The 26627-nt window shown below is 37.0% G+C and overlaps 1 protein-coding gene across 2 annotated transcripts in view; it reads left to right on the top strand.

Annotated features, from left to right (window-relative positions):
* Positions 1-26627, top strand: part of BMPR1B (bone morphogenetic protein receptor type 1B) — a 353247-nt gene that overhangs the window by 142581 nt on the left and 184039 nt on the right. For both annotated transcript variants that reach the window (XM_075998762.1, XM_075998763.1), the window contains exon 3: positions 9879-9994. The gene's annotated coding sequence lies outside the window, so the exon portion shown is untranslated. The remainder of the gene's footprint in view (positions 1-9878; positions 9995-26627) is intronic.

Raw genomic sequence — 26627 nt, 5'->3', positions numbered from 1 at the left:
TGCATTGCAGGATATTTAGTGCTTTTTCTTCTAGATAGATATTTCACAGGTTTTGCAAATTTGGTATCATCCTCTTCTTGGTCTTATCTATAAATAAATAGTATATGATTGTATTTAGGCCTAAGGTAGCTCTAATTTTTCTGTGATGCTTGATAGCCAGACTTTTGCAAAGTGTTTTCCTCCATTCTGAAGTATTATTTTAAATGAAAGATGTTTTAAATTTTACAATTTTAACTGAAGGCCAAGCACAACATTAGCCTAGAGGAGTTTGCCCTGCAGTTCAGATGTATCTTCTGTTTTGCACGGACACTCCGGGGACCTGTCTTATTTTATTTCTTTCAAGAACACCTTGTTAAATTTGGTGATCATGTCCAAAGTCAGCAATGCATGCTGAGTTTCACGAGTTATTTGGCTATACATTGGGTTGCATTTTTTAAAGCTGTCACTGTTTTCATTGAATCTTGTAGTGTTATAATGATTTACAAGGGCGTGCTTGTGTGTGTGTGTGTGTGTGTTGTGTTGTGTGTAAATGGCAACCTTTGCATTTTTGCGGTTTAAAAAAATAGTTAAATATAATACCTTCGAATGCTGTTCATAGGTGAAAATCTAGTAGATAACATTTAGAAAACAGATGTGTCATTTAAAACATCTCATTTTATTTTGAAACTTAATAAGAGAGTGTGTTTTTTTTTTCCTTTGGCAGAAGAATAGGAGTTACTTTTTAAGAGAGATTGCCTTTCTCAAGATTGACCTAATATTTACTTTCTTTGTTTGAACGTTATTTGTGTATAATCTGTTCACGTCAAATTCTTAAGTTTCCCTGACAACTGGTGAACTCAGATGATCTAGATACAACTAGTGCAGGTTACAGGCTTGGTGCAGAAGAAAAGGATAATAAAAGCTCTTTTGGACATACCAGTTTGTTCATTCTTTGTGGGTCACCGATAGATTGATTTGGCTCTAATCCTTGCACCAACACGTTACTATTTTCAATTAAATTGAGCAAATACTGCCAGTGTTACTATAACATGATCATTAGGGTCCCCTAGATGAGGAATAGTTGTGGAACATTTGCTGTCCTTATAGAGCCAATGGATTACTAATGAAATAAGGCAAAAGCGAAAATAAACAATATTCAAGACACAACATAGAAATGATACAAGACACAGGCATGTTCTGTGAGGCCTCCTAAAAGGGCAGGGTGGGGAAAAATAAAACCATCCTGGAGGAATGGATGTTTGAGCTTATGAAGGAACTGATGTTTGAGATTATTATTGGAACATCAAGTTTTGACATTTTGTGAGAGGAGATGGGAGAAAAGAGAGAGGGGCAGAAATAGCATTATTAGTAAAGTTAGGGAAGTCAGAGATGGAGAAATGGCGGGGAAATGAAGTTCCTAAATAGAAAGGCTGTGAAATAGTTGGGCATGAAGACAACTGCCATGTAATGGGTCTTAAATGCCATGCCATTCTCCCCTGCCTGGTGATGCCACGGATTTTCCAGATAGGGGACAACCAATCGAGGCTGAAAAGCAGTAACTCGGAACTGGGTTTTGAACTTGGGACTGTGCTTAGTGGGAACTGGATACATCCAGAAATTGCACAGGGAGAGAGAGAGCAAAGGGCCTGACCGCATCATGGCGGAGGTAGTGAAAGAGAGAGACCAATGCCTGGCATATTAAGTGTGTGGAATCCATTGCATTTGGCAGCTGATTGGATATGGAGGATGGTAACTCCAAAGCTTTAAGCTGGATGTTTCTAGAATGTTGGTTATTTTTGTGAACAGAAATTGGGAAGTCAGAAGAAGTAGAGCTGTTAATGGAGACAAAAATGTAGGGATTTGGTGAATGGACTTTAGAGGTGTTTTATTCCCCATTGCTCCAGTAGGCAGAAGTCTCATTTAGTGTTTAAATCTGTGTGCGTGTGTTTTTTTAATATTAGTATCTGCAAATCTTTCTAATGGGTATGTAAAGTTTTTTAATACATTTCTTAGGGGTAGAGTTGTGTGCAGAAACTATATTATTGTACATGAAGGGCAAACCAGTTACAGTTTAATCTTGATCAACTAAAAATAGTTTAAATAGTTGAGATCTCATTGTAATTTCAGACTGACTATGCGTGGGTGCACCTCCTGGGTTGCCATGCAAATGAAGTGAAAGGTCTGAGTTTTTTTGTTTTTTTTTCTAGAAGTCCCGTAGTAAGATAAGAGAAAAATATTGTTTGGCTAGATGCTAACGTAAATGAACAGGTGGCTGGGACTGCTGGCTTTTTGCCTGAGCTGTTAAAACATGTTTAGGAAGACATGTAAAATATGCTCCTTACTTTTGCTCTTTATCAGATGTTTTTACCTATTTAGATCTTTTTTAACCACTCTCATATATCAATGTTCTCTACACATAATAACATCCAATTCTTCAATTCGTGTAAGCTCCTAGCTGTACCTTATTGAAATGTTTAATGGCTGATACAGGGAGAGAGGTAAACTCATAATAAATATATCCTGCACTGCAATTAATATTTAATAATAAAATCAACTGAACAATGAATTGGGATAACTTGATTGAGTCACTTACGTCATGCAAAATCTATAGTATAATCTATTTTGATGTTAAATTTTATTTTATAAGTTTTATATGTAAGACATATTTTCCAAATGTTTTAGGTAGGAAAAAAATTGATTTTACTATTCCCATGAGATTCATCTAAAAGAACAAATAAAGTGATTTGTGACACAACGCTATGGCTAGTTTTCATAACACATGCACTTAGAACCCAGCACAGCCAATGCCTCCCAACAATTCCAGCTTCCTTCAGTTGTGGAACATGAACCTTGGCTAAGATAATGGTTTAAGAGATTGCTAAATGCATTAATCCGGCAACCATCCCAGCGCACTTCTCTTACTTTCCATGGAGACATCAATCATAGTCAAAGCCATTATTAAATATTTGTATGGTATTGCTTTAGGGGATTGTGGCATATCTTAAAAACTTAAAGCAGGGTGACCCGCAGTGGGGAAAGTAAGCTAGAATCAGCTGGAACATCTCGTATGTGCCAGGAGATAGGCTAAACCCCTTTCTCCATGTTCTCTCCTTGTCTTTGTCCTCATAACTTCTGTATCACTTCTGTTATCGTCTCTGCTCAAACTTTTTGCAAAGGTCATGAATTCCTTCTTTATTTGCAAAATCTAAAGGCCTGTTTGTAGTCCCTCAGCTCTATCTCAGGATCAGCTATCTGCACTCTCCTGACCAGCTTCTGCTGCCCCGTGCAGCTGCTTCATTGTCTTTGCCGGTTTCTCCACTTCCTTCGCTTCCCTTTTTGGAGCTGTTGGTGCTTTCAGGAGCTCACTGTGAGCTTTCTCCTCTGGGCCCCCGCGTGCATTCTGTGCGCTTTCCTGACTTCAGTTACCAGCACCAGATGCTGATGGGGCTCTGGTATCCCCAAGAGCAGGTCTTTCTCTCGGGCTCCAGATCTGTGTGTCCTGTGGTCTCTGCATATCACACTGAGTACATTCCAAACTCACTTTCAGTTTTCCCACCAGATTGGCTTCTCCTCTTGTGTTCCCTAATTAGTAAACTTCACCATTCTTCTCCCTGTTGCCGGAACCAGGAACCTAGGAATTGTCCATGATTCCTCAGCTTCTATCTGTCGGCTCAACTCAGCTTTTAAGTCCTGCCTGTTCTGTCTCCTGAATGCTTGGTCAGGAATGCCCACCGTCGTCTTTTCTAAATCCAGGCTCTGTAGGACTCTATCATTTCTCACCTGAATTACTGTGACTGTCTCTCTCTCTCTTTTTTTTTTCTCCATAATTTATAGTTTTTCTTTCTTTTTTTTTGCTCAAGAAACTGAAATCTATCTGTGACTGTCTCCTAATCGGTCTCCCTGCAACCTGTTTTGTTCCTTCTAGTCTCTGCTTTTAATAGAGTGCTGTTTCCAAGACTCATTCTTGAGTGGTTGCTCAGAATAAAGTGAAAAATCTTCAGCATAATGCATGAGACTCTTGAATGGATGGTACTGCTTGATATTTAGCATAGTGCTAACTGGTACATATTAGATATGTTGAGTGAATCGGCGAGTAATCAGACTAAGATCAAATAAACCCTACATCCTACTCTCAACCATTGCTTACTGAGAAGTTTTATATGTTACAATTCAAAATAATTGGAAAAAAATAAAAAAAACAATTACAGTGTAGTGTGGTATGAGCTATTAAAACTCACATTTTCAAGTAGGAAGTGATTATTAAATGCTAATATCTCAAGAGAGACTGTCTCTTGAATGTATGTAATAGAAATACATAGAAATTTTCACAGTGTGCCACCATGTCTCTTTAAAAGGAGGCCTTATTGTGACACTTGAAATATTCAGAGTACTTTTTATTGACTCTTCTAAAACATTACCCTGTCTTTTGTTTTGTCAGTTTTATGAGGACTCAAAAAAAAGATAGGAGGCAGGATATATTAAATTTCTGGATGTTTCTTTGGCCGGCTAAGAGGCATGAGGACCATTGCTGGTTTTTCTTTTCCTTTCTGTAATGAGTACAGCAATTTCTATTGTCTAGTAGAGTTTTGCATGATTCTGGCCTCTGACTTTATGCTTTGAAACTAATTCATTTATAGCTATTAAATAATTATTTTAAAATAATTTTTCTCTCTAAATTAAAACAATTTAGGGGGTTGTATGCATTTTTAAGAACTTGGACCTATGACTTTTCTGACCCTCCATATTTTAAACTGCTATTGTGACATAATTTTTCTCATAATAATGGAGCAAAATATTGAAAAAAATTAGTGACTCCTTCTGACTCTTAAAGTGACAAATGTTATACGCATGTAATGGACTTTTTCATGGCTTGAATAGTCAGCACTATGCGTACTAACTGTGTGATTGGAAGGACAGGGTCTGTTTAATTGGTTTTCAAATCGTGTCCCTCAGGGATGTAGAATTTTGGGGGTCTCTACTGAGCTTTGTGGAGAGGCTGAGGAGTAGGTGGGCAGCTGTCGGTGAAGTTCTGCAGCTCTTCTTGAATCTTTCACTCTTCAATCGGATCAGCCACTGTTGTCTGTTACCTGTTAGAGCTTTTGTTTTGTTTTTCTTCTTTTTTAAAAAATACCATTTTGGGGGAACGTACTTTGAAAACCATTGGTTTGCTTGATACAAGTATTCAAGGAAACTACCTTGTTGACAATTAAGAAAACCCATGAAAATAGAAAGTGTGTAGTATTTCTTTCCCTGACTACTGTTTTCACCTGTCACCCACAGTGACATCCTCTAAGACAGTGGAGAAGGGCTGTATGTTTAAGAGTGCCAGACAAGCAGAGTGTCCTGTCTGCTCTCTTTTCCATCAGAGATTTGAGTGACCACATGGTGTTTCGACTCTTTGGTCCATGGAACCTGTGAACCAGGGCGTGACTCAATTTGGGGGGAGTTTAAGGTGGAAATTTGGGGGGTGGTGAGAAGGAGGGTTTAATGCTTCTTGAAAGCAAGAGGAAAGGGTGATGATTTTGCCAGCATGATGGTGCTCACATCACAGTACTAAGGATTTTCATCCCAGGATGCTTGAAGAGTCAGGTCAAGAGTTTTATAGATTTTGGCCAAAGATTGTTCCAAATGAAAAGTCAATATTTAGAGGTGCTGACCGTTGCCCTAACTTTTTCTTTCATGCTTTTGGTCCCTTCTGTCCCTTGCCCCAAATAGGGTCATCCCAGTGCAAAATCCAAGTCGCTACCATAGTAACCACACAAACAGAGCACGCAGGAATGCCATTTGCTTTGATTTCATGGTGATAGAAGGAAATCTGCATGTGGGGACATTTACAGGTGACATAGGTGATAGTACAGAAAAGTGTCTATAACAGAGAGAGACTGCAGGGGACTTTGCCCCAAAAGTAATTTAGATCTGAAGAAAGAGAGATGTAACTATTCCTTTTTTTTTTTTTTTTTTAAATCTAGGGAGTAACTTCCTCTGAAACACTTTTTAAGAAGTTGGCAGTGTTGATTCAAAATGCTATTTAAAAAAACTTCCAAAATGACATTTTTTGGAGAAGCCATAACTGTCAATTTGAAGGATGGGATTCTCTTCAGCAGAGCTTGTAAAAATATCCATCGCCATATGTGGAACAGGTTTAGGGCAGTTTGTCATAAATAAATGAGTTTGTCAAATATACACACATACATACCCCCTTTTTTTTGGCCTCAGAGGAAAAATTCCAGAGCCATAGATAAAGAAATACTGGCATTTTTACAACACATCTCACAGCTAAGTAGACTATATATTAATATACATATTCATAAGCCACATTGAAGAACAGGGAATAATTATACCTGGTGGAAAGATAATATTGGAGATTACCAAGAGTTGCTGGCCTCAGGGCTAGGGGGATCTTAGCAAGTGTTTAATGAGACTGTCACTCAGAAGGGTCTGACTTACCCATTAGTCTGTTGATGCTTATAGAAGGAGCATTATCTTCATTAATGATAATGCTCACTTGGCTCAAACCTTGGCTCAGTAACCTCACTTGGCTCAAACTTTTGCAGTGGTTACAGTAGTTTCATTTCTCATTATAAAAGCAATGTATGTTCATAGTAAGAGTTGGGTTTCAACTGGTATTAACTGAGTAGCACCTAAGTGGACACATAGGTGCTACAGTAATAGGGTATTGGGCAGGTGGGAGGGGGGAGGGGGGCGGGTATATACATACATAGTGAGTGAGATGTGCACCATCTGGGGGATGGTCATGATGGAGACTCAGACTTTTGGGGGGAGGGGGGGAAATGGGCATTTATTGAAACCTTAAAATCTGTACCCCCATAATATGCCAAAATAAAAAAAAAATAATTAAAAAAAAAAAAAAAAAGAGTTGGGTTTCATTCTACTACCCAAAGATAACCACTGTGAACACTGAGGTGACTTTTTTTGGTTTCTATGAATGTGCGTATTATATATAAAAGATGCATATAATACATTTTTATATAAGATGCATATTAAAATTGGAATCAAGCTATGCATATAGTTGTAAACTGAATTTTTATCTCATTCATTTAACAATTCTTCATTGTGTGCCTGCCATAATATAGGGATTTTATCTTCTATCAAATTGTTCCTTGAAAGCATGCCACCTAACGACTTCTTAATATTCTGTTATAACATAATTTATATAACTATTGCCTTATTGTCGAACATTTCCATGGCTTCAGGTTTTTGCTGTTGCAAATAATATTTAATCATTATCTTTTGACCCTTCTGATTCTTTTCTATTTCAATATTTCTGATTATTTCCTGAAGAAATATTCTAAGAAATATAACTACTTTTTAATAATCCTTAATCTAATAGCACAGAGTTTGGGGAAAATTTGATGAATTTAAGGTTCTATAGCGCCCAAACAATGGGATATTCAGGAGAAAATATAAAATATGGTTACTGTAATTGCCTTTCCAGTAATCCAGCACACTGGGTGGATGTTAAATGGCACAGAGTTTAATGTTGTTTTAGTGAAGGTGCCTCAGGGTTCTAACAGTGTTATTGCCCAATATGTCCCAGATATTTGTTATGACAGACTGTGTCATTGGAAAACTGAGTTATTCTTTATCTCGTGGCTCAGTTCTCATTACTGTTCTCAAAGATACCTGAGACAGTCGCAACACCCAGTTCTTACGTGTAAAACAGCTTTTTGAGCTTAATCCTTGCACACTTCTGGGTCAGTGATGGTATAAAAACATTTCACTGTACCAGGACGTCACTGAACAAAAGAAAAAAATTTCAGAGAAAAGAAAATTCCTGTACAGTTTATTAGGTATTCTGTTGTGTTGTATGATAATCAACAAACTTTGCTTTTATTGAATTTTGAACTAATATGGTATGTGGTGTTTTTTTTTTTTTTAAGATATATCTGCAGTAGCTAATTGCTGTAAAGTGAAAGAGAACTGATAGTCTCTCTCTTTGTGTGTCTCTGCACGTGTGTCTGTTTTTTTCAAATATATGATTTGGTTCATTTCAGGCATTCACAGCACCCACAAATATTTAGTCAAGTGTTTAATCTTCCCATGGAATGCTTGAGAGATTCGTCATATGAAATCATTGGTTTCTCTTTAGTGCTAAGTCATAGCAAATTATCATCTTCCTTAGGTTGATTTTGTTGAGTGTTAAATGCTGTTTAAATTTCCCTTAGATATGAAGCCATTTATTTTTCCCCTAATCACTTAAAATAGCAAGAACTAATCAACTGGAGTTTTTCTCCTTTTTATGTCTACACCAATCTGTGCCCTGACTCACGTGCGTGTTTCTGCCTTTAGGTCAGTGGGAACTTTTCCCAGCCGTGTTTTCTTTTTCCCTTCATTCCTAATTCCTCTTAGGAACAAATGGCAGCACAGTTAAGCGTTAGAAACTTGTTGCTGAAGGTGCTAACCTAAACATCAGTGCCAGGATACGACTGAGACTTAATAGACTAATTAATTTGTCTACTGTACCCCTGACCTGGGAATTGCATACAATGGGCTATACTTATGGAATGGAGACTGGGATCCAAAGTAGAGAAAATGCAACTTTTGTGTTCTTTATATATCGACATGCAATTAATACAGGTTCTTTACAAAATAGGTTTTGAAAGAGGACTTTATTCTATCATGTTTTGAAAGTTTGATACTGTAAGATTGTGTGTGCCTTTTTGTCCCAGTTTTCTTCTCTTACATTCTATCATAGCACCACACAAAACCCTCATATTACTTGATCCAAATATGAATATGCTGCTGAGCCCAATTATATGCAATACTACAGTTTCTGTTTATTCTAATGCAGTATGTTTTCCTAGCAGCCACAGTAACTCTTAGAAAAAAAGATGAACTTGAAGCTTGAATGACATCTTGAAAATTGTTTGCATTATGAATTTCTGACTATGGAATTCATATTTCTTTCAGCAGGAGGATTAATTATGTTTCCCCTTATATTCCTTTTCTCACGTCTCCATTTTAGAGACAGTTTAAATGTGCTTCAAGGACAGTTTAACATTTGACTGCCTCTGAGTCCATGGCACTGGATCTAGAAACTACATTGATTCAATCTATTCATGTTAGCCTGCCTATATATTCTAGAATATAGATCTCTCTGAATCTTGTGAACTCGTAGAGGCACTGAATAAACTCTTCGCTTTTGGGATTTTATTTAGAACAAAGTTTTGAGATTTTGGTAGTTTGCAGATTTGGAAGCATTCGTTAGACCACTGACTGTGTGGTCTAACCGGGCACTGTCAATGGGGAGGGGTCAACAAGACTGGTGTTTCCCAGCTCAGCTGTGGCTTGCATGGCAGTAGTGGAAGTCACACACGAAATCAACGCACAGAGTAATAGCGTAAGACAGGGTTGACTGTTTGCAAAAAAAAGAAACAGAGTAAAAGGACAGAGAGTGACGTGTGTGTGTGTGTGTGTGTGTGTGTGTGTGTGTGTGTGTGTGTGTGTGTGTGTGTTAGACGCTGTATTAGCCAGAGTATTTAGGGCAGGGGGATAATCATAGAGTTGAGATCTAAGCAGTGATGGGGGTGGCCTTTTGGTAGATGCTGATACCATTCAGTTATTGGCAGTCACTGTACCTGAAGGAACAGGCAAGATTTTATATATAGGCATAATATAGGCAATAATAATATTCTCGATATAGACATAATGCCTGGGGTATAGCTGCTCAGAGAATGTTAGCAGGATGAACCACATAAATAAACATGGGCATATGATTTAAGGGAAAAATGCTTTACCTTTCTGAAGTTATGTTGCCTGTAGCACTGGATTGAAAGGTTTGGGTTTTGTATGCATGTTGTTGTTGTTGTTAAAATGTAACATGAGCCTCACGTTAGATTTTTCTCCCCTATAGTTATTTATTTTTTTTTACTTTGTAGGTTTCAAAGGAGTCAAGAGAGTGAGGTGGCTGTGCCTTGTGTAACTCATCCAGTGGGAGAAGAGTGCTTTTCGTTAAAGCATTTGATGCCACCAATATCAGCAGCACGTTTATCTGGTTGGTATTCTGAGTTTGGTTATATTCGCCACGCTCCTATACTCCTCATAGAAATTGTAATAAATCAGTGATGTTAAGGGGAAAATCATAAAGTGATTTTGTGTGTCAGGTTATACCTAGGCAAATTTGTCACATGTCTGACCAGGTCAGGTGAAAGTCAGTTAAGGTGTAAAAGCAGTGATTTGAATTCGGGGCTTGGGGACAAGAAGGGGAGGGAGCAAGTCAAATGGTGTCCAGGCCAAACTGAGCAAGTGACTGTGGACTTCCTGCCTTCAGGTGAATCTTTTGTACCCATTTTGAAAAGAAAACCTAATGAACAGGTGTGTTTGCAGCTTCTTTACTTTGACAGTTTTTTGGGGTACCAGGGGATTGTGGAGTTGGGGGGGGCGAAGAGATAAAATCCTCTTATCTCTGAACACTTTGTGTTTGAAAGACATTCCAAGATCAGTAGATAAAGGAAGGGCTTCCAGTTTAGGCTTTAAAATATTAATCGTGACCTGTTTCTTCTTGTTTATACATTGAGAACTACAATGTGAAAGACAGAAAAAAAATATTTAATTTATTCCCAAGCTAAGAATGGATTTGACAGGCAGTACAGATTCATCTTAACTGTCGATGTGCTCAGAGACCTTTGCTTGGCTCTCTTTTCTTCTCAGTTTGTTTTCATTCACACATAATGCTTTAAATTATTGTGATTCCACTGCCTGCATTCCTTAGCTCAGATCCTTACCATTTCTCAGACCCGAAAATAGTTTCTTAACATCGGTTCATTTTACCTCCCTTCCAAACCATTTCATGAGCAGCGTGTATATCTGATCCTGTCACTCTCCCCACGGGAACCCCCAGGCCTGCAGGATTGAGGGGATGAGTCACGTGGTGTATGGGACCCTCCAACTTCAAGTCCTTGCCTGTCATCTGGCTTTGTCACTTGTCACTACCCTTTCTGTGCCTGCACGTGCAGCCTTTTTTTTATCGTTCCTGATTACGTCTGCCTATCCATTCATGATTATGTTTCTTTGCATTTTGCTGTTCCTCTTTCTCAAATGCCATTCCTGCCTCTTCTCTTGTTTACTTGACATATCTTTATCCTTCATGGTTCTTTCATTAAAGGAAATGTATCTTTCTTTGTGATATCTTCCTTGGCACAGTTAGGTACTTCCTCTCAGTCCTACCAGCATGCCTTGACTATATCTCCATTTTAATTGTCAATGCACACCTTAAAATGTTTGTTCACATGGCTCTCTCACAGTGCTCAATAAACCCTTTATGGGCACATGCCACCTTCGGTTTTTTGTTTGCTTAATCTCCAGCCCTTGGTGCACTAAGTGGTTAGGGACTCAATTTTCATATGTTGAATGAGTCAACTCATCCTGGCTCTGTGTGTTTAGCACCATGCTCATTACAGTCCAAGAAAAATGGTAAGAATATGATTTACTTCCTTTTCTCAGTCAGGTATTGATTTTGTTTGATGCACAAGACTTAAATACATGCCATCATTAGGGACCACAAAATATGTCATAGTATACAAATGAATTATTTGTATTTAAAAGTTTATTTATATCCACATGGATATACACAAACATACTCACTGTGTGTGGGGAAGAGTAGTTATCAAGTTTAAGTTGTCAGAGGGACTTCATAAACTAGATCCGAGTTTAGATGGGGCAGGAAGGGAACTGAGATTGGAAATGGCACTATGGTCTAAGGCATGAGCAGAATTGTACCTATGGGGTTGATGTGCATATTTTGCCCATCTTATTTTCAGTGAATTTTAGATAATGTAGGTTTACTGTAAATGTTGATCATTTTAATTTATAACATGCCAAAAATTAAATTGGGGAGAGTAGAACATTGAATGAAAAGTTGAGGTGGATACTTGGGTGTGTGTTGGAAAGAGATTAATCCATATACAGCTAAATCTGGACTAAAAAATGATGTTCTAAATGCAAAGGCCAAATTGGAAGTGGAATGATTGACAGAGGAATCTTATAGCGACAGTAACGGAAGGCCTCTCTTTGGCTGAGTTCTCGATGAGAGTTGTGAAACAACATTTACTGAGCTCAGAGGTGCTCTGGCTGGAACTTAGCCTCATAGAGAAACGAAGAGAAAGCCAGAAATAAAAACAAACCAAAAGCCAGATATGGTTAGGTTTTAGGAGAACAAAGAGAAAGGGTTTAGATTGCATTGAGCATGGCTGGATGCTAGAAGCAGAACCATGTTCCTGGGAAGTTAAAAAAAGAGGAACTGTGGGGGTGTGCAGAAGGTTCCCAAACTGAGTGAGTCTTTAAGTCACTCTACAATTCTGAAATCTGTAGCCACAATGTACAACAATAAATATCTTGCCTGCCTGTTAATTCCCCGGGTGCATTGTGCCGATTCAGTCTGGGGTACATAAGACAGACAGAAAATTTAGGAAACTCACAGCCCTGTTGTTCCTCTGGGGTCCTGAGGTCTTTAGTTGTCTCCTCTCCACTTTTCATAGTCACCTTCTGTGTATTTTGTACGTGACATTGAGGAGGTTTAGCTATACTAGCAGGAGAAATAGGAAGAAGTAAGTGCTTGTACTCCATTTTGGTCCAGAATCACTTAGATTTGTTTAAAGTTTCTATTTGGTCCTTGGATTTTGGTGTGAGAGCCTGTTGCATTGATAATTTTTCAGAGGTAGGGAAATAGAGGTCTCCACATGCTTTGGATTCTGAGGCAGCACAGAAAATAACTGTAATAATAGCTCACATTTACTAAGTCTTTTTATAGAGCATGTTATAATTTCCATAATACCTTATTTCTGCAATAACCCTATATGGGATGGAAACTAGGGCCAAAAGAGATTTGCAAGTTTTGTCTAAGATCCCAGATATTCTGATTCCATAATCTGAAGTCTGAATCACACTGTGTCCCTTTTCCCATTTGGCAAATGAAATTTGTTTGGAGGGCTCTAATATCCTCAATGGTAATCACCAACTTTCACCAAATCATTAAAGGAAACTGATGATAGAAACAGACGCTTAAATTGGTATATTCTTAAGGAAATTATGTATGCAATTAAAAACAAACTGCAACTCTTAATTTAATTTCCCCCACATTCTTCTTTGTCTTAGAATTAATTTTATAGCTTCCAGAGTTAAGGAGTAGCCCAAAACTATGAGTTAAAATAGGGGTAATAACTAAACTCTTCAATATAAATTTAATAGTTCTCGACAATATGGTGGTCTGTGGTGGTGTTAGTTTGTCATGAAAACTTAAACACTACAATTTGACAGTTGACTTAAGGGTCCATTGTATTTGCATATTTGGAAATTTTCCTAGACTAATGTCATCAAGCAATTTTGTCAAGTTTTTTAAAATTCATAAACTATGTTAAAGTCAGGTCCAAAGCAAACTGATAGCTAAATAACTTTCGGCGACTTCCTGTAGCTTTCTTCTTTTCTCTTGAATCCTTTGTGGAAACAATCAGGTAGAAGTGATATATTACTAACACAATTTAGTATTAAGTAGCGAAAAACTCCATTTGTTATTTTATAATTTTTAGGAATAGGGATTATGTTTTCTGATTTTCATGATTTGATTATAACTTTCTCCAGATATTATCTGGGAAGATGTCCTTTTTTTGGGTTGACACATTATTTTAAAGCAACAGCCATTTTAGACACCTTTGCCACAGTTGAAGGAAGCCAACACTCGTGAAATTATTTACAGACCCCAGCAATATTTTAGTCACTATGGTCAGCACTTCAACCTGAGTTGTTTGTTTTGAATCAGATAGCATTACAAATTAATCTGATATGACTCTCCCCCCTTTTGTTTTTATCTAAGAACTAGACCAGCAACACTAATGCGTGTAGGTATAACTATTATTTTGTAGAAATCAAACATTTGTGCAATAACGAAATAAGAATTGTTAGAATACAGTTAGATATTGGGTCTAGTTAAACATTTTTTCATCTGACTTCTTATAAATTGAGGCTTTTTCAGTATTGCCTGTGGGATTTTCACCATCTCATAGTTTTGGGGGACAGAACTTTCTATAGTCTTGCCAGAGCTTAAAGCCCTTGAAGATTTTTCTTTTTTCATCTTTATCATAGCTGTAGAGCATGTGAAGAAATAGTGTTTATTGAATTGTATAATATGTATAGTCTATGTTCGTTTGAGACTGATGGATTGGCAATTAAAACTTAGATTATTACTCAACTCAATATTCCTTTGTCCTGTCTCTAGCCATGTACCAAAGCCACCTTAATTGCACTGGATTTGTTGTTCTCCTTTGTGCTGAATTGAATATATGACCAAGCTCTGTCCTCCTCCCTCTTTTGGTCTCCAGAATTCATGCCTAAAATTCATGCTCACTTTCACAATCCTCTTCCAAGCTTCCATGCTCAAATGACTGGGTTTTGGCATAGACTTTTAGCTGATTTCTTCGCTTTTGTTTTTTTCCAACCCTTTGTAGAAAAGTTATTCTGAATTTTGAGGTACAGGGTAGCAGGTACATTATAAGGATGTAGTAAAATGCTTGTTGGTTAGTTAGAAATGGGTTCTCAGAGGGAGAAAGTCGATAACTTCATTTGGATGTTGGGAATTTTGACGATGAAGCTGTATTTTATTTTTTCTATTTGGTGGAAAAGCCTGTGAAATTCAGCTAGTTTCTTTCTCCATGTATCGTCTACATTTTAGTTGTAAAACCCTTCTCTTGGCTCTCCTATAGGTGATAAAAGAAAAAAAGTGCCGGTCACTTACTTTGAGTGAGTCAACATTTAGTTGAAAATGTAAAGTTAATATTTTCTTTATAGATATTTTTCATTTTTGTTTGCGAAACGCATTTAGACATTTAAAAGATAAAATTTATGAAAAGTTAGCAGGTACTGTAGGTAAAGAAAAGAAAGAAAATTAGCATTTTTAATAGGACTTTTTCACTTATAAGTGAGATGTTTGAATTGGTAATGATTGATTTTTCTGGGCTTATTTTCAGTGGGTTCCCCTGTGTTTTCCAGAAGAAAAATGAAATGCTAATCCAATCTAATTCTAATTTGTTGCTTTTTCATCATTCTTTCAATAAACTTAAAATGGTTGATGCTGAGAAGTATGCAGTGAAAATTATGAGAGCATTCCCTCATTTCTGTTGTTTTGTGTCTCAAATATCACTCATCTGTTTCCAACAGGTGTTCGACCAGGTGTACCCAAACATTTCAAATGATTTGGGGTCTGTTTCCACACTTACCTTGTATTGTGACTATTTACTGTAAAAGGAGTTTTCTGGTTATGTAGTTCTTTGGCACAGGTGAAAGACCAGAAGACAGTGAGTGAGTCTAATTTGAGGTTTACCTGCATATACTAAGGAAGGAGGAAGTGGGAGGACTAAGATTATTTTGTAGATAGCACTGGAATAAATGGATTTTTCCTTTAATCTTGTATATTTTAGTATGTATATTTATATTGTGGGGAGAAAGAATTTGAAGGGAGTCAGAATAATTTTATTTTCACAGCTGTGCAAAGACACAACAAAAGTTTGAATTGTCAAATTTTAGGGCGATGCGGTCTATTAAAATGGAAGAAAAGATCTCTTATACTTTACCCCTTGATGAAGAAGTAAACATGTAAGCATGTAATGTCTTTTCTATCTGTAAAATTATCTGGTTAATGATCATAAATGACTGATTCGGAACATGAAGGAAATTTTACAAACCTGTCACACTTTTGTCAAGATATAATAAAACGAACTTTAGAACTTCTGGATATTTATATCTTTCATGCTACTGAGATTAAACTATTCTTTGTTGCTTATTGTGAATCAACCAAATAAACAAATCTCGATAGGCAGTAAATTAAACAAAGCCATTTCCCATGCTGATAACTAGGGTTTGCCTTTGGCTATAAATAATCATGTTTGAAACATCTCATTTTCAAACTAGTTATGTATAACAGATACCATGTTTAAATGTCATCTTATAGCTGATATTAAATTTAACTATTGCCGTCACTTTATGGCATGCCACTATTGAACTTAATTCTGGTCACATAGTACAACTGCCTTAGATAGGTAGACATAGGATAGAGGATGTTCATGTAGATAAATGTGGTCTTCTTTGCAACACTGCAGATATGTTTGCATTTTGTGGGCAGAATATAACTGATTAGGAGCTAGGGCACCATCTGATGCTTTCTCTACCTGTATATGACGCTGTATTGTAGAAGTGCTGTTCATGGCAGTGATCCCAAGGCATTGGAATATCCTCAGTCATCAAGCTTCCACTATTAAATTTTGACCTTTCCCTTTTTTCACAAGCTACACATCTGGTAAAGGGCTGATAACTAGAATTTATTTAGAACTCAGGAAAATCAGCAAGGAAAAATGAAACAACCCTATCAAGAAGTGGGCAAAGGACATGAACAGGAACTTTTCAAAAGAAGACAGAAGAATGGCCAACAAACATACGAAAAAATTCTCAACATCTCTAATCATCAGGGAAATGCAAATCAAAACCACAATGAGATATCACTCAACTCCAGTGAGAATGGCCTTTATAAAAATTCCCCAAACAATAAATGCTGGCATAGATGTGGAGAGATAGGAACACTCCCATGCTGCTGGTGGGACTGCAAACTAGTTCAACCTCTGTGGAAAGCAATATGGAGATACCTCAAAGTGATACAAGTAGATCTACCATTTGATCCAGGAATTCCACTACTGGGCATCTACCCAAAAGATCAAAAGTCACTTTATGAAAAAGATACCTGCACTCGAATGTTTATAGCAGCACAATGCACAATTGCAAAGCAGTGGAAACAACCCAAGTGCCCATCAATACATGAGTGGATTAATAAAATGTGGTCTATGTATACCATGGACTACTATTCAGCTTTAAGAAACAACGGTGATCTAGCACCTCTTGTATTTTCCTGGATAGAGCTGGAGCCCATTCTACTAAGTGAAGTATCTCAAGAATGGAAAAACCAGCACCACATGGACTAACAAGCAAATTGATAATAACGGATCAACACCTAAGTGGACATATAGGAATAACATTTATCAGGTGTCGGGCGGGTAGGAGGGGGGAAGAGGGGACAGGTATATACAAACACAGTGAGATGTGCAGTGTTTGGGGTATGGTCACACTTGAAGCTCTTGCTCGAGACGGGAAAGGGGGCATGGGCAATATACATAACCTTAACATTTGTACCCCCATAATATGCTAAAATAAAAAAAAAAAAGAAGACAGAAAGAAAAGAAAATTAAAGCAACCAGACCTCTTCATTCTAAGACTATCCCAGTATATCGAGTGTAGTACAGTGGTGGAAAGAGCTAGCCCAGGAATCAGTAGGCTTGGATGGGAAGTCTTTCTCTTCTACTCACCATGTGCTTGATGATATTGGGTAAGCTACTTACCATTATCTGTTCTGCGTCTTCAACTCTAAATGAGGATAATAAGAGTATGTACTATAAAGGTTTGAAGGTTAAATGAGTTAATACCTGTAATGTCCTTAGGATAGTGCCCCGCACCAAGCAAGAAGGGCTTAACTATCATCTCATACCTGATACCTATGGGTTGAGAAATACTATTGTGGAAAAGTGGGACTTTATATAGCTTGTTCTCATGCTCTTCATTTCAAAGTTAAGGTAATGGGATGTTATAAATAATTGTCTCAAGATTAAACAACTAATTAGTGACAGATTGAGACCTTTTTCAGTGTTCTAAATCTGTTCTGATTTTATCTCAAGAGCATTCCAATAATTTTAATGGTTAAAATATACGTCTTTGATGTTCAAAATTTCTCTTTAATTTGGAATTTAAGGTGGTTACAATGCTGCAGATGAATACACAGGATCTGAAAATCCTTAAACCCAAAATGCTCCAAAATCCGAAACTTTTTCAGTGCCGACGTGATGCTATAAGTGAGAAATTCCATACATTAGGTACTTATCACAAACTCTGTTTCATGCACAAAATTGTTAAAAATATTGTATAGAATTACCTTCAGGCTGTGTGTAAAAGGTGTATATGAAACAAATGAATTTTGTGTTTAGACTTTGGTCCCATCCCCAAGATATCTCATTAGGTATATGCAAATATTCCAAAATCTGAAAAATTCCGAAATCAGAAACATGTCTGGACCCAAGCATTTTGCATAAGGGATACACAACCTATAGTAGAAAATATTTAATATTTATATGTTTCAAGTCATTTAAAAAATTCTTCACTTGGAAAATGGTTTGTGTGTTTTGTTTTATTCAACCATTTAGAATACTAAGATGAGGGAAGTAGACCCCTCTTCTTACCTCTGCTTCTGATCCAGGATGAAACTACTTAACATTCTGTGCCATAGTAAGTCGTAGCAGTTTTTAAATACATAGGTGTAAGACCTTAAAATTAATCATGCATTATTGCTTTGCATTTCATGATTAATCATCTTCACTGTGTTAGGTATATAAGGAGAAATTATTTGTTTACATTACCTTGCACAGTCTTGAATCAAGGGTTGAATGATTTATATGTAATTTTTGCAATGCTCTGTGGTTCACAATAGATTTATCATACAGTGAGATGATGATGACTATAATTTTTGGGTAGTTCCAGTGGTAAGTGAGATTACTAAAAGCAGAACTAGGCTGGGTGTGGTGGTTCACGCCTGTAATCCTAGCATCTTGGGAGGCCCAGGCTGGAGGATCATTTGAGGCTTAGGAGTTCCAGACCAGCATGGGAAGTAGTGAGACCCCTATTCTCTATAAAATATAAAAATAATAATAATAAATTAGCCAAGCATGGTGGCGCACGCCTGTAGTCCCAGCTACTTGGGAGGCTGAGGCAGGAGGATTGGTTGAGCCCAAGAGTTTGAGGTTGCTGTGAGCTATCATGACGCCACTGTACTCTAGCCTGGGCAACAGAATGAGACCCTGTCTCAAAATAAGTAAATAAATAAATAAATAAAATAAGAGCAGAACTATAGAGAGGACCTAATTAACCTGCCCTCAGCGATTTTTTTTTTTTTTTTAATGAACTTACTGCCTTATTGTAATGCAACCATGATGTTTATGGTGCAACCTGTATACCTAGAGAGATTGAATGGCTCTACTGTCTGGGACAAGTAATAGATTCCAGCCTGTTTCCATGACATCATCGTTATAACAGACTTCTTCGAGAATATGAACAGCAGCTGCACACTTCTGTGAGTTTTGCATTATGAGCCCTAACGGCCTTTTCAGTTCCATACGAGTGATAGGGCAGCTCGATTCTTAACAAACGAAGCCAAACCCTGAGCTATGAAACTGTTAACAGATCGAGTCATGACGTGGGCCCTGTGTATGGAGCATTTTATGACACAACCAGGGGACACAGGCCAAGGGGGCAGCCAGTTAGCACATTGGGGTAAAGGTTTTCCTTTACCCCTTGTCCAGTACAACTTGACAAAATGAATACAGAATTGCGATTTGTGTCAGTAGACATTGTATATCTTAAATTGAATTTTATTTGGAAACATTGACCAAGTTTTGCAGCATCATGTTCTATCTTTCATCCTTTAAATAGAAAAATAAGAAGTATCGGCCCTTGAAAATTAAAAAATAAAAATGTTTATTCTTACCATAAAGGAAATAACCTTATTTAATATGGAGGAAAAAAAAAAAACCTCTTTGTTCAATATCCATGGATTATTTAGGTAGAGGAAAAGAGGTATATCTACTTACAATCTGCATAATAATAAAAGAAAAAATAACATTTTAACAGAGAAATTTATTTAATTATTATAGGCGTACCTGAAAAGATTTTTACACACTGTGTTTATCTCATCACTTTTTTTCTTGAATAATAATACTATGATTTGCAGTATAAACCATATACCTTCATGTGTGTGTTTTTTCTATTGAAAAAATAGCTAAGTAATAACTTTGAAGTGATGGCTTTCCCTGGGATAGTTCAAATTCTGAAGAGTATTTTGAACAGAGATCAAAAATTTTCCTATCTCAGGAAAGATAGGAATTTTTGAACAGAGAGGTCAAATTTTTGAACAGAGAGATCAAAAATTTTCCTGAGATTGGAAAATTTTTGGAAGAATGTCTTTTATAATTCCCTATTTGATTTTAAATCTAAACTCTTGGAATAACAGTGATCTCACAAATATTCATGTACGGTCCTTGTTAAAAGTAGTGATTCTTGCTGTAGAATTTAATGAGTATATCTGAGTTATCTCTTAGGAATCTTTTGGTAGTGAGCTCTTAATTTTTTAGATGATTGTTGTCCCTACTTTTTTTTTGAATGGGAATTTGTGGCTTCTTGTTTGGCAACATTCAAGAATATGAAATGTTTCTTTTGCTTTCTGTTTTAGATTTCCATTTAAAAATGAAAGGAAAACTGTGGCTTTTTAAAATACCAAATCTTGAACTTGTTACAGAATAGCAATTCTAAGCTTTTGTCAATTTTATCATTGTTTTCATGTAGCACTTAATTTGAAGTGAGGCTTTTATGCATGAGACATCTAACACAGTTATCACAGAGGAAAAAATTGTTTTGGGGAAAATGTTTTAGAATACAACTTATAGAAGGCACTGGATCAAATTTGAAACAAGCTATATATAATTGATTTTTCTGTGGTAAGAATTGAACCTATGGTACCTATTGCTAAGAACAGCCTAAAATTATGATTCCACTTTTGTAATTTTTAGCTTCAGTCACTAGATTTGTTCAATAAAGCAAAAAAAGCCAATATTAGGTACATATTCTGTTCTATTTCAAATGCTATATTTTGAGATCAAATTCATAGTTTATGCCATGGTAGTCAAAAAAGCAATTTCAGAGGAATGACCTGACTCTAGTAGAAAAGATGCAAGGTCATGATCTCTGTGTTTTTATGATTGAATGTAGATTGATAACTGTCACTCAGAAATGAGAGATTTTTTTTTTTTTTTTTTTTTGAGACAGTCTCACTTTGTTGCCTAGGCTAGAGTGAGTGCCGTGGCGTCAGCCTCGCTCACAGCAACCTCAGTCTCCTGGGCTCAAGCAATCCTTCTGCCTCAGCCTCCCGAGTAGCTGGGACTACAGGCATGTGCCACCATGCCTGGCTAATTTTTTCTATTAGTATATTAGTTGGCCAATTAATTTCTTTCTATTTATAGTAGAGACGGGGGTCTCGTTCTTGCTCAGGCTGGTTTTGAACTCCTGACCTAGAGCAATCTGCCCGCCTCGGCCTCCCAGAGTGCTAGGATGACAGGCGTGAGCCACCGCGCCTGGCCAAAATAGGTTATTTTGAATCAGATGAGGAAGAATAGCTACCTTAGGACCTTTTAACAGATAGAAAAGAAATATGTGTTAATTATCACTGCTTCTCATTTATACATTCCTCTTAGATATTAGCATTTAAAGTCAACTTTAATTTTTTTTTAAAAAGTCACGATAATATTAACTTTTTTTTTAAAATTTTTTTATTTTGGCATATTATGGGGGTACAGATTTTAAGGTTTCAATAAATGCCCATTCCCCCCCCCTTAACTTTTTAAAAGAAAAATATTTGGTTTTATTATGAAGTCCAGAAGAATGTGGCACAGACGGGCTGGTTAATATCACTTCTGCATTATTTTTTTTGTTGTTGTTTTTTTTTGGTCTCCGATTCTTGCTGTGTGTATTTGGAATAGGCTGCATTTCTTTCCTAGAAGTCTTATGTGGAACAAACAAGTCTCATTCAGACTTTGATTTTGGTATTTGCCATTCCATTCCTTCCTTCATGGCTATGAACATTCTCGTTGGGTTTCCCTTCATGGAACGTGTTTTTGCAATAAAGTTGAGGCATCTGAAGCTAGTTCAGCTTTTGCTAGCAGGTGGCAGAGACAGGGCACTTGCCACAGGCTTTTGGTTAATTTCCTTTTATAAGAGCAAGGAGATCACCAGGGTGAACCTGTTCACTCAGATTTATGTAATTGTTACTGGATGGATTAATACTTAGAGGTTAGGACACAGAGTGGTTTAAAAGGAAGAAAAACAGTTTTGAATATGGAATCATGTCTCCAAGGAGGCTTACAAATTGCTGGACCTTCACCAAGTTTCTTACATACATTTCTTGATTAGGACTCAGTTTTCTCATCTATAGATGGATGGATGAATTCCTATTTAATGAAGGATAAAATGACCTCAGAGATCAGTAGCTGACTTAATATTGAGCCTTAACAAATGGTATTTTGCTCAAAGAAAATAACATTCATCAATGTTATTTTCTAACCTCTGGATAAGAGTATGAACAAGCATGTCACATATACATTTCATAGAGAGCCAAAAAAAGTTTCTGTATGTTATATATTCTTCATTGATTCTTTTTTCCTAGCAATTTGAAGGGAATTTAGTTCAAATGTAAGTGCACCAAATACAGTGGACTGTATCTTACTTTGTAATTCGTCTTTCTCATATTTTTTTTTGAATGTGATTCCAGGAATTTATAGTATTTAAAACGTAAAGTGCAAACACAAAAATGAAGCCACATTGTGTAAAATAGATTCCAAGGGAGCTAGAAAACTATACTGTAGTCTCATCCCATCCTTTATTCAATTTTCCTTGCTTTCTCATTATTGTAGGCGGAACATTTTGTGTTTGTAAGGAATTTTCTATTTCCAGAATACTTTTCCATCCGTTCGTGGATTTGATCCTGCGGCAGACAGTTTTTTCTTAAGCACTTCTGCAGGGATTCTGACCAATCCTTTCCCTCTCTTCCTCCAGAGAGTTGTTCTTCTCTTTGTTTCTCTTTATTTTCCTTTTTCCTTGAGAAGGGGGGAACCACATCTCCTTACAGTTTGTCATTATATTATTGCCAGGTTCATCTCTTTAAAACAGTGTTTTGTGCACTGCGTTTTTCAAAAACATCTGTGGCTTTTGCTGTCACCCAGAGAACAGGGTTCAGATGGGAGATGAGCTGAGTCCCATTGTCCTTTCTCACTGTCCTCTTTCGGATCAAACCAAGACTGTCTTGATCAGACCAAGGGCTGGTTTATTCCTTGGAGCCCAGAACTAAACCTTGCTCACTACCATGCCATGCCTTGGCTGATTCCTTTCTAACCTGTCTAAAACGTTCTCAGCCTTTATTTTCTGCCATATGTTAATATTTCATGGCTGAGTGAAAAGAACGAGACTGACTGTGTTTCAGATCTTGACTATACAGACTCTGAAGCTTTGTCTAAATTATTTTATTTTTTAATAGAGACGGGGTCTTGCTCTTGCTCAGGCTGGTCTCGAACTCCTGAGCTCAAGCAATCCTCCAGCCCTGGCCTCCCAGTGTGCTGGGATTATAGGCCAGAGCCACCATGCCCGGCTCAAATTATTAAATTTCCTATCTATACAATGCAGATCGTTACGGGTGCCATGTACGGCTGCTCAGGTTGTGCACTGCACATGCTAGAGACTCCGTTCACGTGGATTACCCTATGTGGAATGCACAACTACCATTGTAAAACCATTAAGAGAATTACATGAGTCCATAAAGAGGGTAATTGAACATAGTGATAAAGATTAGGGACTTGACACCAGATATATTCTCCAGCAAACTGGTATTAACTGAGTAGCACCTAAGTGGACACATAGGTACTACAGTAATAGGGTATTGGGCAGCTGGGAGGGGGGCAGGGGGTGGGTATGTATATACATAAGGAGTGAGATGTGCACCATCTGGGGGATGGTCATGCTGGAAACTCAGACTTGGGGGGGGAGGGCAGTTATTGAAACCTTAAAATCTGTTCCCCCATAATATGCCGAAATAAAAAAAAAAAAAAAAAAAAGATTAGGGACTTGAGAGTCCACGTTCCTGGGGTGATAACTCAGTCCTTCTACTTGTTAGTTGTATGGTCTTGGACAAGTTATGTAACTTTCTGTGCCTCACTTTCCTTATCTTTAAAATGGAGACAACAGTGTCTGTCTGAAAGGGAAATTATAAAGATCAAATGTGTTAAAATTCATAAAGCTCTTAGAACAGGCCCCAGCATATTCCAAACACCCAATATATCCTAGCTATTTTTCTTGCTGTATGAAACTTATTTAGTATGGTGATTAATGCTCTTTTAATTATAGTTTTTACTATTATCATTATATGAGACTTACCCTTCACATTCATTGTGTCTTTCCTAATCCCTCTTATACTTCAATTATCTTTTCTTCTGTAGAATTCTGTACCACAGGAATTACAGTAGGTATGTGATTTAGCTTAGAATTTGGATTGCTTTATAGTATGCATATTTCTTTCTCTCTCTAGTTAAACCGGAAGATACCTAAAGCCTAGGACCATAATCACCTATTGTCACAGTGTTCTTACTTTGAGCGCCTTCTGCTTGGCCTACGACTGGCATTAGTTGAAGATGATCCGGTTTCCACCCTCTGCTCTCAATAGAGTTGCTCTCTTCGTGGCTTTAGGCTTAACCACTGGAAAAAACAGAAGCTGTGTACTCATAATCTCTTCTTACAAGGATTTTAGAATCCTTTGGGTTGTTTAAGCTTAACGTACACGACAGTTAAAAATTGGAAATGTAATTAAATTCTAGGATATGTGGTCAGACTAACAGAAAGGGGTAGGAGTTTGGAAGAGAATCATGCCCGTAAGAGCTGAGTTAGTGAGGAGAGACTTCATGTGGGTGCAACTTAGATGGAATTGTGTGTGAATGGGCAGAGGTGGACTGGGCCTTCAGACACTTTTGATAATGTTCATGCTTATGTCAATACTGATGACCGATACTAATAAATAGTGCAAACATGAACAGGTGCGTGAGTGGTAGGCATTGCTCCTCATACTCTATATGTAATATCACATTTAATTACTACACTAAATCTCTGAAGCAGTAACTACTCTTATCCCCATTGTATACGTGGCAAACCTGATATTGCCAGTAGCTTTGACTGAGTTGTGATCATGATCCCCCCAGGTTTTGCTTATTTCCTAAATTCACAATAAAACGAAAGCCTTCACAATTCCTCAATAGCCAACGTTTTGAGATTATAATCCATCGTATTTTTTAACCAGTCATGCCTTGTCATTTTTCATTTCTTTTTTTTTTTTATATTTAAAGACTATTTTTTTTACAGAGTTGTAGGTTCATGTGTTCATATTTTAATAAAAGGTTTTATGATAACCCCCTCCATATCCAGACATAATATAATTATCAGCAATAACACAAAAGATAAAAAAGGCTTTCATGTTTTGGAATGTGGGATAGTTTATTTTAACCTTCTTTTGTAATTTAGGTCAGCACACCAGATTTTTAATGGTCTCTTATTTGTGTGATTAAAAACAACTGGTAAAGCTCATCTCCAGAGAGAAAAAGAACAGAGTATATAGAGTTTGCAAAATATTTATGGCGGTAGAGTTCTGTATTTAATTTCTGGCTGTTTGGGTGACAGTCACAGACCAGAGTTGGCTTTTTAACAACTTCGATAGACTTAGTGTGCTCCTGTCAAATTTTACAATATAAATTGTGGATCATTGGCAAAACCCATCAGTTGTGTTTTTGGCAGCCCTTTGGTGGAAATACACTTTGATTTTTTATTATGTTGTTTAAAGGAAAAAATAATTTAAAATAATCTATCATTTTTTTTTTTTTATTCTTCAAAGAGGCTTGTGATTTGTTTGTAACCACATCTTTTTCTAATGAGCTGTAGGCTGTATTCCCTGTGACTGCAAAGAAAATCAGTTAGTTTCTAATAGAAATAGAAACTATTTAAGGGGTAGCTAAAGACAAACGTGGCCTTTATCATGATAAAAATTGATAAACTAGTCTTTTAAATGGTGGATTGCTATATTGATACACACAGCATTTGAGGATGGTTATTGCTTCATTCATTTGACACAGAGTACCAGATAGTCAATAGGATCGGTGTTGGGAGTCCTCTAATTGGGGCCTTATTTCTTGCAGGTATTTACCTATCTTTCTTTCCATTCACACATGTCGCTGTGGATTAGTGTTAACAATCATGTGGGTGAGCAGGGCTGTGAAACTCATGCCTCACTTAAGGAGGTCTGCCTACCCTGGCGGTATATGAGGTGTGACCATAAAGTGTGAGACTGGTTTCAACTTTATGGACACACTGTGTACACAGCGTCTGCCTCCTGTTTGGTGGCTTTTTCCTCCTGCTACAGTGTGTGTAAGAGCTCTTTATGGCACTTCCTTTTTGTCTTTTTTTTTTTTTTTCTTACAAGACTTTTGGATGTTTAAAGTGAGCTCTAGTACTTGTCTCTGTCCTGCTGAATTTCCTGTTTCATTTGCTCTTTTTGTTTCTTGTTCTTTTTTTTTTTTTTTTCCCCTCTCTTTTGTTCTCCATTGTCTGCTCTGAAAATTTAGGTGAGAAACATCTTTCTTTGCCTGGCCTACCTTTCTGATGTTCCTTTAGCTCATCACAAGGGTGCCTCATAGATGGTCTTGTGATCATTTGTTTTCATCCTAAGTCTAGGATGTGTTGTATAACTTCAGTTAGCAAATTAAGGTATTTCATTAACTTTGAGGTGTAAGACACATTCTAATTTGCCTATGATGATGATAAGTGTTACTGATTGAAAGATGTATCTTTTTCAAAGATATTAAAATATTTTAAAAAGATGCAGAATTTTGCCTCAGTAAAATACAGTGACTTGAAAATTTTTTTTTAGAGACAGAGTCTCACTCTGTTTTCTGGGCTAGAGTACAGTGGCA

Source organism: Microcebus murinus, chromosome 29 (genome assembly GCF_040939455.1).
Source record: "Microcebus murinus isolate Inina chromosome 29, M.murinus_Inina_mat1.0, whole genome shotgun sequence".
NCBI lineage: Eukaryota > Metazoa > Chordata > Mammalia > Primates > Cheirogaleidae > Microcebus > Microcebus murinus.
Note: the sequence above shows the minus strand (reverse complement) of the source record. Positions and strands in the feature narration are given on the sequence as shown.